The sequence below is a fragment of the Trachypithecus francoisi genome, unplaced genomic scaffold, assembly GCF_009764315.1.
Source record: "Trachypithecus francoisi isolate TF-2019V2 unplaced genomic scaffold, Tfra_2.0 Contig00825, whole genome shotgun sequence".
Taxonomy (NCBI): domain Eukaryota; kingdom Metazoa; phylum Chordata; class Mammalia; order Primates; family Cercopithecidae; genus Trachypithecus; species Trachypithecus francoisi.
In genome coordinates, this window is record NW_022680926.1 from 47,509 (window position 1) to 57,180 (window position 9,672).

Below are 9,672 nucleotides of genomic sequence, written 5' to 3' on the forward strand. Positions count from 1 at the left end.
TGCCTGGCTAATTTTTTTTTGTATTTTTGTAGAGACGGGGTTTCACCATGTTGCCCAGGGTGGTTTCGAACTCCTCAGCTCAGGCAATCTGTCTACCTCGGTCTCCTAAAGTGCTAGGATTACAGTCATGAGCCACTGTGCCCAGGCTGTGGTACATTTTAGCATAACAGAGGGAATATAATTGAAATGTTTGTAACACAAAGAAATGGTGAGTGCTTGAGGTGATAGTTACCCCATTTACCCTGATGTGATTATTATCAGTGACTATACACTGTATGTCTATCTACATTGTATGTCTTTGATTACACCTTGTATGTCTGTATCGAAATATCTCACATACCCCATAAATATATACACCTACTATGTAGCCACAAAGATTTTTAAAAATAAAAATAATTGCATAGAGTCCTCAAACCCCAATCTCCAGTACTTTTATTGCCTTGCTCCAACCCAGGACCACAATTCAAAGCCTCAAGTCTATCAGAATTTCTCCCTCCTGTCGGCCTCCTCTTCATTTGACCTTATAAAATTCTAGAAGCTTCTGTAGTTAATATATAAGCCAAAAAGGAACTCCCAAGCTTGTCTGTGGAGTCTCACCCAAAGTTGCACCCCAACTGCCTAGCTGTTTCCCGTCTACCCACCTCCTCCTTTTCCATCCCTTCCGCACTAACCCATCTCACCACCTGGACAGACTTGAGAAAGCCTCGTGGTTTATTTGCAAAGTGCTCCTCCAGAAAGGGCAGAGGCCAGCACCCAGGAGAGAGGCAGCCCTGGGAGGTAGGATGGCCCCAGATCCAGAGTAGTAAGAGGTCACTAGGGACAATGAGGAGTGAGGAGGCTGAGGGCTCTGTGGTCCTCATTCCACCCACCTTCCATTCTGCTGTCGCTCTTAAAAGACAAGTTGCTCTGTTTGTTGCCTTATTTCTGTGTTGGTGACAGAAGATGTGCCATGCATTTGCACTGGCAGAGTTCCTGCTAACTCTTCAGAGGCTACAAGGAGCCCAAAGCTGGCAGGTGCTGCACAGGCCAACAGGTTAGCATCTCAGGGCTGAGTCCCAGAGCCAGCTTCCCATTGACCACAGGCTGGCTGATGTATCCTGGTGACAAAGATATTAAACTTGCAACCCCTCCTTCAGGGAAGGGTGGTGGTCCTGCTGGTGGAATGTGTGGGGGCTGGATTTATTTATTTATTTATTTTTATTTTTGAGATGGAGTCTTGCTTTGTCGCCCAGCCTGGAGTGCAGTGGCGGGATCTGGGCTCACTACAACCTCTGCTTCCTGCATTCAAGTGATTCTCCTGTCTCAGCCTCCCGAGTAGCTGGAACTACAGGTTCGTGCCACCATGCCTGGCTCATTTTGTGTTGTTGTTGTTGAGATAGGGTTTCGGTATATTGGTCAGGCTGGTCTTGAACCCCTGACTTGAGGTGATTCACCTGTCTCAGCCTCCCAAAGTGCTGTGATTATAGGCATGAGCCACCAAGTCCAGCCTGGAGGCTGAATTTAGACTGGTTCCATTGCAAGAATAGCGCTAAGCTTTACCAAAAGGTGGTACTGCCGCTCGTGGGAACAAGGATAACTGGCAGGCAGAATTGGGGGCATCTTGGGCCCTTTGGGGATGAGAATTTATTCTGGGCTTCAGAAGAAAGTGGCATATGGAGGAGACATAGTCTGATGGAGAGGCCTAGCACCATTTTGGGAGGGCTGTGGGGGTAGGGGATGCTGATTAGCCACTCATTCATTCATCCATTCATTCCTCAGCAAATATTTTGAAAACCTGTCACAGGCCACACGCTGTGTTGAGAGTACGGTGATGAGTAAGACAATGGTTTGGCCCTGCACAGAGTTGGCATTGAGGTGAGGAAGGCATTCTCACAAACATTCCTTCCAGAAAAATCCCTAGGGACCTGACAACAGAAGAATCACACACAAAATGGCACAGACCACCTCTTGACCTGGGGAGGTCAGGCTTTAGAGATGTTTATTTAATTCTCCGGAATTGAAGGAACATATCAGGGAATCCAAAGCACCAGTGCAGAATCCCACAGCTCAGGGAACCTGGGCCAAGGAGGCTTTTTGACAGAGAGAAGCAGTAGGAAGAGGCAGCTGGGAATGAGGATGGGGGAAGACTACAGCCGTGTGTGACTGTGGTCTACAACAGGCACGAACCTCAAAAATAGCATTCAACGCGAAAGCAACCAGACACAAAAGATCACATATTACGCCTGTAATATCAGCACTTTGGGATGCTAAGATGGGTGGATCACCTGAGGCCCGGAGCTCACGACCAGCCTGGTCAACATGTCCCCACTAAAAGTACAAGAAAATTATCCAGGCGTGGTAGCACATGCCTGTGATCCCAGCTACTTGGGAGCTGAGTCAGGAGACTCTCTTGAACCTGGAAGGCAGAGGTTGCAGTGAACCAAAATCGCGCCACAGCACTCCAGACTGGGAGACAGAGCAAGGCTTAGTTTCAAAAAAAAAAAAAAACAAAATCTAATATTATATGATTCTGTTTATAGGAAATATTGAGAATCGGTAAGTCCATAGGGACAAAAACCAGATTGGCAGGGGCTGAGATGAAAAGGAGAATGGGGTATGGGGAGTGACAGCTTGAGAGCTATGGGTTTTGTTGGAAGGAGATAATGAAACATTTGGAACTAGACAAATCACCTAACATCAGGAGTTCAAGACCACCTAAAAATACAAAATTTAGCCAGGCATGGTGGAGGGCACCTGTGATCACAGCTACTCCAGAGGCTGAGGCAGGAGAATCTGTTGAACCCAGGATGTGAAGGTTGCAGTGAGCTGAGATGGCGCCACTGAACTCCAACCTGGGTGACAGAGTGAGACTCCCTCTCAGAAAAAAGAAAATGTTTGGAACTAGATGGTGGTGGCTGTACAGCTTTGTGAATGAACCACATGCCACTATGCACACTTTAAAATGGCTAATTTTATGTTATGTGAATTTCATCTTAATTTTAAAAATCATATATGTACATGGCCGAGCACGGTGACTCACACCTGTAATCCCAGCACTTTGGGAGGCCAAGGCAGGTGAATCACTTGAGTTTAGGAGTTCGAGACCAGCCTCGCCAACATGGTGAAACCCCGTCTCTACCAAAAATATAAAAATTAGCTGAGCGTGGTAGCACACGCCTGTAATCCCAGCTACTAGGGAGGCTGAGGCAGGAGAATTGCTTGAACCCTGGGGATGGAAGTTGCAGTAAGCCGAGATTGTGCTACTGCACTCCAGCATGGGTGACAGAGTGAGACTCTGTCTCAAAAAAAAAAAAATACATATATATATATATATATAGAGAGAGAGAGAGAGAGAGAGAGAGAGAGAGAGAGAGACAGAAAGAGTATATATTATAATTTTCAATAATCTCACTCCTCCACTCACTTGCAATGTGACCTCAGACAACTGGTGCCATGGAGGGGAAGGAAGCTGGCTTGCTGCAGGTCTCTCAGAGGCAGGAAGTTGAGGGGAGTCAGAGCCACTGTCTACAGAGGTGGGGACACTGAATGACCCTGGAATCCTTTGACCCCTTCCCTCAGCCCCTTCAGCGGGGCAGGAAGCGGATCTGGTACGTTGGGGGTATTTTGCCCACACCACTCTCCTGAGGTGTCAGGTCAATGTCTTCAGGAGCCACAGGGCTGGCCACGAAGTTCTGGAGGATGGTGGTGAAGAAGAGGAACAATTCGTTGTGGGCGATGCCTTCACCAAGACAAATGCGCTTCCTTGTGGACACAGAAGGTCACCAGCATGGGCACAGGGCAGGTGCATACTCTTTGCTCTCATATGTCCCTAAGCCCAGACACATATGTCCACTGCAACAGATTTGCATAAGACTGGCCTTTTACCTACAATTCAGGGTGGACTTTGAGGAAGCTGCTCTGAAACCAGGTGCAAATCTTTGAGTGGATGTGCCATGTTCATCTCTCTCTCTCTCTCTCTTTTTTTTTTTTTTTTGAGATGGAGTCTCTCTCTGTCACTCAGGCTGGAGGACAGTGGCGCCATCTCAGCTCACTGCAACCTCCGCCTCCCAGGGGTTTAAAAGGATTCTCGTGTCTCAGCCTCCCAAGTAACTGGGATTACAGGTTCCCACCACCATGCCTGGCTAATTTCTTGTATCTTTAGTAGACATGGGGTTTCACCATGTTGGCCAGGCTGGTCTTGAACTCCTGACCTCAGGTAATCCACTCACCTTGGCCTCCCAAAGTGCTACGATTACAGGCATGAGTCACCGCGCCTGGCGCCATGTTCATTTTTCTGGTAGAGGATTTGTAGCTTCTGTTAGAGTTCCAAAGGGTTTCATGACCTCCACAGAGTATAATGACCCACTTCTGGTTGTATGTGTGTGTGTGTGTGTACCTCTACATGTGTGAGTGTGAGCATATTTATGACAACATTCTTAGTGTTCTTCACTTCTCATATGGGGAGAATGGCACCTCTCTCAAAGGGCTCTTGTGAGGTTAAAGGAGACAATTGACAAAATGCTTAGACTAACACTTGGCTTGTACTGAGGAGCCTTAAGGTTTGGTTATCGCCTTGTGTTTGTTCCTGGGGGTATGTGTGGGGTATGTGTTTCTGGCTGTGTGACTGTGTGTGTGTCTCTAGGCTGTCTTCTGGTCTCAGCCTGAGATCCACAGGCTTCAAGAGTTCAGGGGGAAAAAACCCAAGTTGTATATAAATTGTGAATGGGACTGATGCATATGAGTCAGGGAGAGTCTATGGCTTCCACTGATTCTCAGAGGTGCAAGGAACCCCCAGTGGGTTCTAAACCACAGACTTGGAGAAAAATGAGAACAAAGGGAGCTGGGAAAAGCTGAGGCAAAGACAAAGGGAACCTTTCCCTTCACTTCAGTGTTTCGTAATCTGCAGACCTTGGAAAGGCCATGTCAAGTGTGAGTTTTCAGGCATTCCCTACGCCTGTCAAGTTGTTGGACAAGTGTGTCTTCGTGGACGTGTCTGGAAAAGGGTCCACGTCCCTTTGGCACATCCAGAAGGTGGGCGACATGAGCTTAGAAACAGGCAGGTCTCTGGGCTTGTTCTTCTGTAATTATTTGTGTGACCTAATGTTTTCCACAACAGCCTGATGCTTGTTACCTCCCTCCCATCACACTCTCCCCATCTCTGGGGCCGTCTATTTGGATACCTTTTGGAATTTCTTTGGCTGCAGCACCCTTTTGGCTTGGGTTATACTTTTCTTTCTGCCCCTGGCAGCCCTACCCCTGTCTTTTTCTCTGTCTGTGCCTGTCAGACACAGTTTTTCTTCCTTTCCTCTCCTTTTATTTGGCTTTCTTCCATCTTGCTTAACTTCCTATCTCCATCTATTTGAATCTGATTCCCCCCAATCTCTCTTGCTCTGTCCTTTTTTCATCTCCCTCTAAAGATACCTTATTTGTCTTGTTCATTCTTTCTTCCTCTCTTCTTATGTCACTCTGTCTTTTTCCTATCTCTTATCTGTTTCTCTCCTTTCCCTCCTTCCTTCTCCCCTCCTTCTTCCTTTTCCTCCTCCCTCTCCTCTTATTCCTCCACCTCCTCCTTCTCCTTATGTGGCTCTCTCTCTCTGTGTCTCTCTCTCTCTTCCTCTCCGAATACTGTCTGATGTTCACCTGCTGTCTGTCTTTCTGCCACGGTCTCCCCATCTCTATCTCTCAGTGTGTTCCCTCTTTGTCCCTAGCTCTGTTTCTCAGTCTCGTTATCTTTGTTACTTATCTGTCTCTGTCCTTATTTCCCTATATCTCTGCCTCTCTTTAAAGAAAATAGCAGGCTGGTCACAGTGGCTCACGCCTGTAACCCCAGCACTTTGAGAGACTGAGGCAGGCATACCACAGGGTCAGAAGTTCAGGACCCTCCTGGCTAACAGAGTGAAACCCTGTCTCCACTAAAAATACAAAAAATTAGCCAGGCGTGGTGGCAAAAGCCTGTAATCCCAGGTACTGGGGAGGCTGAGGCACAAGAATCACTTCAACCCCGGACGCAGAGGTTGCAGTGAGCTGAGATCACGACACTGCACTCCAGCCTGGGTGACAGAGTGAGAATCCATCTCAAAAAAAAAAAAAAAAGATAGCAAAATTGAGAGAAGACATTGACCCTCAAGCCACCACCCCATGTGTTTCCAACTATCATTGAAGATAAAATGTGGAACGAGGTCACTGTACTGCACAAAACTTCGGGCTGGGCCAGGACCCTGGATCACTGAAGTCACTGATGAAACTCAAGACTGGGGGTTGGTTTCTGGGGCCTTTCATGGATGGTGCATGTTAAATTAAATTTGGCCTAAAGGGGCCTCCCTACATAACAAACTGTAACCTAACTCAATATGTAAACAAACTCCAATGTAACTTGAGAGTATATTCTTGGAACAAGTAACTTTGGCCAATCAGGGCAGCCAAGTTTCAGCCAGTCACAGGCTGCAAGCTGCCCAGACACACTCAGATAAGGCAAATACAGAGCTGTAACCAATCAGGCCGTTTCTGTACCTCAGTTCCTTTCCCTGTGGATAAATACTGCCTGACCACATTGCTGGGTGGAGCTCTCTGAACCTTTACTGGTTCCATGTGCTGCCCAATTCATGAATTGTTTCTTTGCTCAAATAGACTCTGCTAAGTTTAATTTGTCTAAAACTTTTCTCTTAACCAACCAAAGAGTGGAGGATGAGAACTGGGACAAGTCAGAGCACGTCAAGACTTTCTCCACCCTCCAGTGCTAGAGCAGAAATCCAAACTCCTCCCGCTAATTTCAAGGTTCTGCCCAGCTGAGCCCTTTGTCTTACTCCCTTCTGCAATCTACACCCAAGGCTCACTGGGCTTCCTATAGTTTCTCAACCGTACCATTACGTTTCCACCTTTGGCCTTTGCCCTTGCTGTTTCCTTTGCCTGGAACACACTTTGCAATGGTTGATTGACGCTCACCCATGAACATCTTGGCTTGGAAGCCAGTTCCTCTGGTAAACTTTTCCTTACTGACCCACCACAAGACTAGCTAGTAGTTCCTATTTTGTGCTCCCAAAGCTCCCTTTAGAGCACTTATCACAATTATGTCTAATTATAATAATTGTCCATGTGAGCATGTCCTTAGTGCCAGGCAGTTCTAAGCATGTCATTCATTTCATGAGATGATAATTTTACTGTTATTTGATGAATGTCCATCTTCCCTGTTGGACTTTACATTTCCTGGGGCAGGAACCCTGTCTCTGTGTGACTTGTTTGATGCATTATCTTCAGCCCCCAACACAGCACTGCCCTTAGGGTAGTGCTCAACAGATTTTTTTCTCTTTAAGAAAATGAACTCGCTGAGGTTTAGAGATGTTAAAATACTTGCCCAAGGTCCTGCTTTCCAAGATGTGCCTTTGGGAATGTGATCTTCTTCCTCAAGCCCCCTTACAGGGTTGTAGTGAAGATGGAATGGGATAAGGCAGGTGAAGAAATTGGAATATATTAAGTGCTCAATTAATAAGGATCTGTCATTGTTTTTCTCAAGTTGAGGATAGGACCTGCCCTCTGGTGTCTGGAAAGAAATTGTGGGTCCAGCTTACCTAAAGAGAACGGGATAAAAGCTTCGTTCTTCTTCAATGCCCCACTGGCGTCCAGAAAGTGGTCAGGATTGAAGGCGTCTGGTTTTTCAAAGTAGTGTGGGTCGTGGAGAGCAGTGCTCAGGATGAGCTATACCTCCGTGTCCTGAGGGAGAATCAAAAGATCAAAAGATATTGCCATGCCCACCCTCCACACACACACCACAAAAAAAACAAAAAGAAAAAACAAAAACAAGGGGACTCAATTGAGAGATATAAAAATGTTGCGTTAGGGGATTAAGAGAATCCATGATGCCCACAGAGGAAGGATGTGGGGTTCCAGCCGGTCTTACCTTGGGGATGATGTACCCTCGGAAGCTGGTCTGTTGTGTGACAATGTGAGGCACACCCACGGGGAGAAGGTCAGCAAATCTCTGAATCTCATGGATGACTGCCTCTGTGTATGGCATTTTGGCTCGGTCATCAAGCGCTGGAAGGCGATGTGGGCCAATCACCTGTTCAATCTCCTTGTAGACTCTCTCTGCAGAGAAGAGAAGACAAATGAATCTCATTTTAAAGAGGCATTTCAGGCCGGGCATGGTGGCTCATGCCTGTAATCCCAGCATTTTGGGAGACCAAGGCGGGTGGATTGCTTGAAGTCAGGAGTTCAAGATGACCCTGGCCAACATGGCAAAACCCCATCTCTACTAAAAATACAAAAAATTAACCGGGTGTTGTGGCGCACGCCTGTAGTCCTAGCTACTGAGGAGGCTGAGGCAGCAGATTCTCTTGAACCCAGGAGGTGGAGGCTGCAGTGAGCTGAGATTGTGCCATTGCACTCCAGCCTGGGTGACAGAGCAAGACTGCGTCTCAAAAGAAAAAAAATTAAAAACAAATTTTTAAATGAGACCTTTCAGCAGGGACACTACTTTCTATTCAACAATGAAAAACCTATAGTAAAGGGTTAGATCCTTGATACCCCTCAAAGCAATCAGCATGGAGTGAGGGGAGGAGAGAGGAAGCAACAAGAATTCTCACTGCTTGAAATCTAGTGAATATTATGGATCCTCTTCCCACATGCACAGGTACACACGCACACATACACACACACACCACAATTTTGTATAGAACTTCAGATTAAGAACTCCAGGCTACAAACCTCTCAAAACACCCTCTCTAAGATGAGTAGGAAATAAACTAATATTTGTTGTGTGTATATTACAGGTGAGACACTATTCTTGGTCCTCAGGTATATAATAGCGTAATAGAACAATAGATGAATCCATGAACAACTGGATAGATAAATACATCAATCAATCAATCAATCAACAGATCAATTCATGGATGGGGAGATTGATGAATAAATGAACAAACCAATAAATGGATGTAAATATTTACTTATCAATTAATAGAAGAATTGATTACTTAATCACTAATGAATGGTCCATAGACAAATCAGTGAACTCAATTAATGAATAATCACATGAATGGCTAGATTTATGGAAGAACAAGTGAATACGTAAATTAGTGAAGTATGAGTAAATAAAGGAATAAAGGAATGGCTGAATTGAGTGATAAATAGATCAGAGGTGAATAAATGAGTGAATTATTGTGATAAATGAAGGAACGCATGGATGGATTAAGGGTGAATTGAAAGATAGACTGATGCAAGGATAAGGGTGAAACCTAGTTCATAGAAGGATGGATGAATGCATGAATGAATGAATGAAGGAGCCAATGAATCAATGACAAATAGTGCATCGACATATCACTATTTCAGAGGATCAACTTGTGGATCAAGTAATCCAAATAATGAATGACAGTATATGTCTTTGGATGAATCATAGATGAAAGAATCAGTGAGTATATATTCTTTAATTCATGATTTAAAGAATGAATTGATGAAAAGATAAGTGGATGAATGGGTCCATTTTTAAGTGATGGCACAGAAAGTCAAATATCGCATGTTCTCGCTCATAAGTGAGTGCTACAAAATGTGTACACATGGACATAGAGAGAGGAATGATAGACAGTGAAGACTCAGAAGAGTGAGGGAGCAGAAGGGGGTGAATGATGAGAAATTACTTAATGGGTACAATGTACATTGTTCGGGTGATAAATCCCCTAACAGCCATAACTTGACCACTACAAA

At 45.4% G+C, this 9,672-nt stretch overlaps 1 pseudogene; it reads right to left on the minus strand.

Moving 5' to 3' along the window:
- Nucleotides 1-3,563: 3,563 nt before the first annotated feature.
- Nucleotides 3,564-8,135, minus strand: LOC117089369 (annotated as a pseudogene).
- Nucleotides 8,136-9,672: the final 1,537 nt, after the last annotated feature.